The sequence below is a fragment of the Camellia sinensis genome, chromosome 15, assembly GCF_055761805.1.
Source record: "Camellia sinensis isolate YWXY chromosome 15, ASM5576180v1, whole genome shotgun sequence".
Classification (NCBI taxonomy): Eukaryota; Viridiplantae; Streptophyta; class Magnoliopsida; order Ericales; family Theaceae; genus Camellia; species Camellia sinensis.
The window spans coordinates 136325552-136333182 of NC_138975.1; positions in this window are offsets into that span (position 1 = coordinate 136325552).

The window sequence follows — 7631 nt, forward strand, 5'->3', positions numbered from 1 at the left end:
AGGCCATGTATAGACTATAATAATGAGGATAAGAGTTAGAAACACACGCTAAGAAAGAAAAATGATAAGTTAAACACCTTTGAGACGTGTGTTCAAGTGTATCTGTTACGTGTTTGTGTAGGTCTTGTGTTATTACCCACCTGGTCGATCTGTTTTGCGCAAGTGATCTGTTTTATCTCTGGAGCTATCTGTGAGTAACAATTCTGTAAAGTTATGTTTGATTATAAGTATTTCCTGACTAAAATGATATGATCTGTTTTCTGAAATGCTATTTTTATGAATCATGAATGAATGTCCATTTTTCTAAAATGTATTCGTGGCATCCTTAGTTCACGGGGCCCTTGCCCGAGAGAAACAATACCGTGGCTTATGTTCATGTGGCCCTCGCCCCGGAGGAACAATACCATAGCCAATATACACGTGGCCCTCGCCCAGGGGAAACAATACTATGGCTTATGTTCGTGTGGCCTTTGCCCGGGGTTAATAATGCCGAGGCCTATGTTCACGTGGCCCTTGCCTGGGGATAACAATACCATGGCTATTTGTACACAAAGATGTTGACTTTTATGGTCGTCGGTACTGACTACGGATGTGGGTCCTTATGACCAATCTGATCTGTTAGCTAATGGATGTGCCACGTATAACTATTTATGAAATCTATATGAGTATGTGAATCTAAATCTGTTTCTGATATGAACTCTTATTTTTGAATCTGATTGGACATCATTCATGAACCCTTTACTATGTTGTTATTCGCTGAACTCCAGCTCACTGTATTATTTATGTATGTAGGTGATCAAGCGCAGGACCAGGCCTAAGTTGCTAGCTTGGAGTACTATTTATTCAAGCCAACCACCGTGCCTCCCGAGGAGGTTCCCAAGTGTTTTAAGTTTTGTGAAATCAATGCCAAGTTTATTCTCTTTTGTTTGTTGGACAAGTTTCTATATATTTTATAAATAAGGCTAAGCTTCGTTTCGTCTTATCTGTGTTTGGTGACATAAAACTAATGTAAATATGACGTCACATATATATGTAAATCAAGTTTAAATTTTATGTCTCATATATGTCTGCACAACTCTATGGACATTGTATTTAATTTATTTGCTTCCGTCAGCCCCTTTAATTTTGTTAATCTATTTCATAGGCCTTTAGTAATCCCAGGATTACTGGCCGGTTACGATGTTAAACCCATAGGGGCGGGTTTGGGTCGTGACAGTAGTCAAAGTTGTTTAACTGCTTGAGCAGTCATTTGTGTGCTCGACCAGTGAATAGCATCATTTAGTATTTTTGCAGAGCAAATTGAACTTCTGAGAGAATCCTTTATGCGCTCAAGTGGTGGAGTTTTGTTTCGAGCGATGGGTGCACATTTTAGTTAGTTCACTTGAGCAATGAAGTGGTCAGTCTAGCAGTCTTCGTGATCATGTTTGCTATATAGTGCGTTGTTCGCTATTTTTAAGGTTTAAGCTGTCCAAATTTTGTGATGCGAAGCTACCAATATTTTCTCTATTGAAGGGTATTTTTATGAGTGTTTCCTTGATAATTTGAGAGCGATCAATGGATCTATGAATTTCATATTAACATCATCATGGGGTTTGTTTGTTTTCTTTTATTCACGAAAGAGAGAGTTGTTCTTCAATGGATTTCGGAGAACTTGGACCTGAAACTTTGGTGGATTCCGAAGTGGCTCATTGTCATAGATTCGACATCGGTGTTGTGGATTCAATGTTGGGAAAGACAATTACGAGGTGAAGACGGTTGTACAAGAGGCACATTGGGGTCAGTTCAATTTGGGTATGGATTCTCTAGTTAATTGAGAGCACACTTGTGTAATTCCTTTTTTGTCTTCTTAGTGGATTATTTTGTGATTTTGGCCTGTGGTTTTTTTTATCACAATTGGAGGCGCTCCAATTGTGACTTTTTTTCATGTTAAATCATTGTGTCGATTTATCTTTGATTATTTGATTGGGATTGTTATTCGATATTTAAAATTGAAGCATAATCACAAATCAATATCTAGGAAATTTTAGATTTTTCAAATTCCAAAAACAATTAAGAAAGGGGAAAATGTGTTATTAAATGAATTTTACTCAAGCTTATAAAATGTTCAATTACCAGAGACTAGGCTACAATTATTCATTTAATGGTGTGTTGTTATCTTGTTGTAGGTGCAAAGAAACTATTGAACATGAACATTGCCACATGTATCCTACTGAATTTTTTTTTCTTTGTTCAAAAAACGTTAATCATTTTGTCTTCTTTGTTCAAGGTTTGATTAGTTTTATTATAACTAGAACATAGTTTATGGTTCATATTTGTTTGTAGTAATTTTCTTTGAACAATTGAGTTAGTTTTGATTTTTATCAACATAATTCTTGCATTACTTAGCAATATTTTTTTGGCTGGTCAGAGATTATAATGCAGTAGTCATTTTAATGGTTGTTGGAGTAGTAATTTTAGTCACTTATGCATCTCTGATTTTCTGGTTTAGAAAGAAAACCTCTACATACAAATCGATATTCTTTTGGAGGAAATCAACAATGGCAGATGATAATGTGAAAGCTTTCCTGGAAATTAATGGATCTCTGGTGCCAAAAGCATATAGTTACTAAAGCATAAATAAAGGTGGCTATGGTGATGTATTTTGTGAGTGCTGATAATGTGGGGAAATATTTTGTGAGTGACAGCACGTGGCTAAGGTGGTGCCAAAGTGTCAGCCGAGGTGCCACATGGCATGCTAAGATCATTCATGGAGATGCCGGAATCCGAGATAAGTGAATAAGGGATAAGAATCCTAGATGAGAGAGGGTTCTAGTTTGGATAAGGATAAAGCTCTTAGGGAGTTTTATCCTTATCTAGCTGAGAGTCTGAGATAAGCATTATGTGCTTAACTCCTAAGAAGTGAGGCTTCTGGGGGATTTGGGCACTAATGGCTATAAAAGAGAGGCACCCTCGTGGGTCTCAGGTATGTGTGATATACTTTGAGCAGTAACTTGTGAGTTGTACTTTGATTTGATATCTTTGAGAGATTACTAACTTGATGTTTGGAGTGCCCCCGGTGGCGAACCACCGCGATATTCTCATCTTCTTGTTACAGGTTGTTGGGCTTAATCTATTCTGCCGATGCTCTCCAGCTAAGTTCCCCCTTTTGGTTGTGTGGTTAGAAATCAACGCCCACAATTTGGCGCCGTCTGTGGGAACTTAAGGAGAATAGATGGCCAACAACGAGTAGAAAGAAAAGATTGGGGATAACATCCACAGTGAGAGTGGGGAGCATGTGCATCCTAATGTTAGGGAAGAAAACCGTAACGAAGAAGTACAAGATCCAAATCTCGAGGAGAAGGACGTCAGCAAAGAGTGTAACGTCCCAAAGAATGGAGGCCGAGATGAGTATTACAATGAAAGTGACCTCCAGGTATGGAAGGATAAATGCCTCAGGAGGAACGGAGAAATGAAAGGAATGGCAAACAAGTTAGCAGACCTACAGTCGATTGTCAACTTTATGATGCAAAACAACGTGATGCAACCACCATTCCCGTTGCAGGACATGCTGACACCGGCAGCCAAGGCTGATGCCTAGAAAGGGGAACAAAAAACAATCCCAGTAGTCTTGCAGCATGGCAAGGGACATAAGCTCTCACATCGGCCGTCACGGGATGTCGGGCGAACAAAGTCAGTACGAGGTGAGTCGCAGAAGACACCATGAACCAAGGGGACCTATGTCAAAGAATCTCGGTATATCCAAGGGAAGGGCCTCTGTTTTGATGTAGTGGATGAAAGGAAGTCCAAAAGGATGCATAATTACGCTAAAATCTACTAATAGTTGAGCTCGCAGTAGGACGAAGGAGAATTTGAGAGACTACCTCCAGAGAAAGCAACTCAACGTCGAGATCACATCCATCGTCAAGCCGAGGACGCCATTCTTGGTGGAGTTAGATATGTTTGAAGCCCCAAAGAGATTCAACATGCCGAGGTTCCAAATTCAATGGCTTTGTGGAGCGGGAATGAGCAGCTGCTATGCAAGGTATTCCTATCATCCTTTGGGGAAATAACATCTGATTGGTTTCATAAGTTGCCGAAAGAAACTATGAAGAGTTGGGAAGGCTTGGCCGAGATGTTTGTGGCTAGGTTTGTTATGAACAAGTCGTAGCCACTGAGGGTAGATTCCCTATTGGCTTTGAAAATCAGTGATGGCGAAGGCCTCAAGGCTTACGCCAGGAGATATTATGAGGTGTACAACCAGATTCCGGGTTGTAACCAAGAGTTTGCGGTCATGTCTTTCAAGAACGGCCTGAATGATAAATACTCGCTTCAGAAATCACTTGCCAAAACCCTTCCCAAGAGCATGGAAGAACTCATGGAACGAATTGAGAAGTATGCCAGAGCGGAAGAGGACATGCACGGGGCGGCGACACCCAAGCAAGAAAGAAGAAACGGCTCGTCGAAGCAAGGCCGAGGGAATACCGGTGATGACAGGTAAGAAATAGGAGGACAAGCTATGCAGGCAGTCAACATGGTATTCAGAATCCTGATCTATAATGTTTTGGAGAGTATTAAGAACCAGCCATATTACAGAGCATCGGAGAAGATCTTTGGCGAGTTTATGTGAAGGAGCATTGGGAAGCATTGTAACAAGCCCGGGGAGTACCCGTGCATGTTAAATAGTTCGGACTCCCGAGATCTCTTTGATCTAGTCTCACAAGTGCAATATGAAACATAAACGAGAGTCCACATTTGGCAAATTTTAGAAAATCCATTTTATTGCAAAAAAACATTTTGCCAGAAATGAACTGCGTCATCAAATCTCAGAGTCGCCACCTAATATTTTGGAAAATTAGAAAACTCATGCCTCGTGCCAAGGTCATTATTCGTCATAACCAAAGTTGTCTCGATTCAGAACCTTAGGTATGAGAGGGGAAGGTCATTAATTGAGCACCACTGTACACCCGATCAAAAGATTGGCCTTTACTAAACCATGATATGAATTTTATTTACTTTATATGTTCATATTCTGATTATTTAATAAATCCTAAAAAAATTACTATGTGAAGCATAAAAGTATAAACTATGTCACCCACTTTGGAACAACTTGATTTCATGTAGTTTTGAAAGAGTTTTGAAGATGTACAACCTAAATAAATTGAGTTTACAAACATGAAAATCAACATCATTCCAAATTAAGCGACACAACCTCCATCCACTGGCATTCATAGAGTTATATCACATAAGCAAATAACCTCATGGTAGAATTCTAAACATAGTAAGAAAAACACACACAAAAGGGATGCTAAAATATAAAAACTTACATGTTTGATGTTCCGCAAACAAGCTAGAAAACAAAGTTAGTAAAGCATGCATGATCTTATATATAAAATCCTAACGCAATTCACTAATGAGATGCAACTAAAGATTCGGCTTCTAAGATATGACATGTGAATCATCTCAAGAACATGAGGTAGCGAACATAATCACATAGGAATTGATTAAATCCACAAATGCAAAATTAGTCGAATCAAGATGCATGAAATATGGATGCAAAGTATGGATATAATGAAAAAAAATATGATACATATTCACAAATAAAGAAAGCAAGTAAAAGAACAGGATAGAAAGAAGCGGGGCGGGGAATTATTACAACACTTGAAAGAATAATTACAAACCAAATTAGAGAGGGATGAGGAGAATATTACATCAAAATAAAAATCTCGCAAAACACTTAAAATAAAAATAAATAAAATAAAAGCTTCATGTTTCTTGGAACCGTCGGCAGAAATTAGTCAACATCGGGAGATTACGCCATCTTGTCTGAAAGAAGCTAACTGACCGGCCAAATAGGCTGGCCAGCCAACTAGGCTGAGTAAAACCTGTCTTGTTGCGAAACCAAGAAAAGGAACAAACGAGAAATATGTAGGTGACTCAACTAACCACTATCGGTTACCTTACAGCAGAACTAATATGAAACAAGAGCAAGAAAATAAGCAAAAAAATAATAATAATTATGAGCTAATCAAACCACTTGGATTACAACAAAACAAAAGTAAGAAAATAAATATGAGATAAACAAACCAGGTGGATTATAACAAAAGACTACGAAATATAAAGTAAAAAAATAAGTATGAGACAAACAAACCACTTGGATTATAATAAAACATTATGAAATAAGAAGCAAGAAAATAAATATGAGATAGAAAATATAAGAAAATGAAAGACTAGAAATTCACCTTCCAAAGAGAGATTGAACTTATTGATTTCCAAACTTTCTTTTGGTCACCCTTAAGTTTAGGAAGTGTGTTCTCAATCCTTAATTCGAAACTAGAATAGAACTCTGGGTATGTATGGTGGAAAAGTGGCTAACTCTCTTATTTTTTCTCACTTTCAACAACACTCACTCTTTCCTTTGATCAATCACTACTGAAATTTAGCTATTTTAGAAGTTTTGGAGGAGTTTTGGGTGTAGGAAAGATGGAATTTCAGTTTGTATGGAAGGTATGGGGTGTATATGGAAAATAGGATTGTTTTTGGCTTAAAAACTTAATTTTTCTCTCTTTTTTCACCCTTTTCTCTCTCTTTTCTCTTCAATTTCGTGGTCCTTCCTCTCTCTCACAATATGATCATTCTATATTGGCAATGAGGGAGAGTGAAGGTCAAAAAGAAGGTGGGAGACAAAGTGGGAAACAAGAATGTGATAGGAGGGCAAATTTTCAAGGTGGTTGCATGGGATATTCCTTTATGGATGCAAACAAAACCTCTTTTTGACAATGGGGGGTGAGTGGAGATAATGGAGGATGAGTGGGTGCACTTGAATGGATCAAAAAATAGGTAAATGGGGTGTCCCAACCGAGCCAAAACTAAGAAAAATGGGGTTGCTGCTGTTTTGGGTCGAGTCAATAAAATCTGCTATTAAGCCCAACTTCAAACGGACATATCTCCCTTATATGGACTTGGTGTTAGGTGGTTCTTGGGTCTAAGTTGAAGCTCTAGAAATTTACTTTCCAATGGTAGTGGCCTCACATCTAGATTACAAGTGTACAAAGAGATATGCCTAATTTCGTAAAGGCTGTTCATTTCCCTCGGGCCAGGTCAACAAAATCTGCTCTTAAGCCCAACTTCAAATGGGCATATCTCCCTTATACGGAATTTTTTTAGGTGATTCTTGGGTCTAAATTGAACCTCAGAAGTCTCATTTCCAATGGTGGTGGCCTCAAATTTAAAATCCAAGTGGACAAAGAGATATGACTAATTTAGTGAAGGTTGTTCATTTCTCTTGGGCCAGGTTAACAAAATATGCTCTCAAGTCCAACTTCAAATGGGCATATCTCCCTTATCTGGACTTAGTAGGTGGTTCTTGGGTCTAAATTGAAGCCCCAGAAGTCTCATTTCTAATAGTGGTGGCCTCACATTTAAAATCCAAATGTACAAAGAGATATGCCTAATTTAGTTAAGGCTATTCATTTTTTTCTTAACAATTTGATGCTCATCATTTCCCTAAACCAGTTTTCTTCCATCCCCTCCTATTTCCTTCAACTCCAAACCTTATAAAGATGTTTTTTTTTTAAATATTTTTTAAAAAGTTCACCTCCCTTCCATTTATTTCCACTTTGTCTTTACTGAAAAGTGCAATATTTTAATCGAAA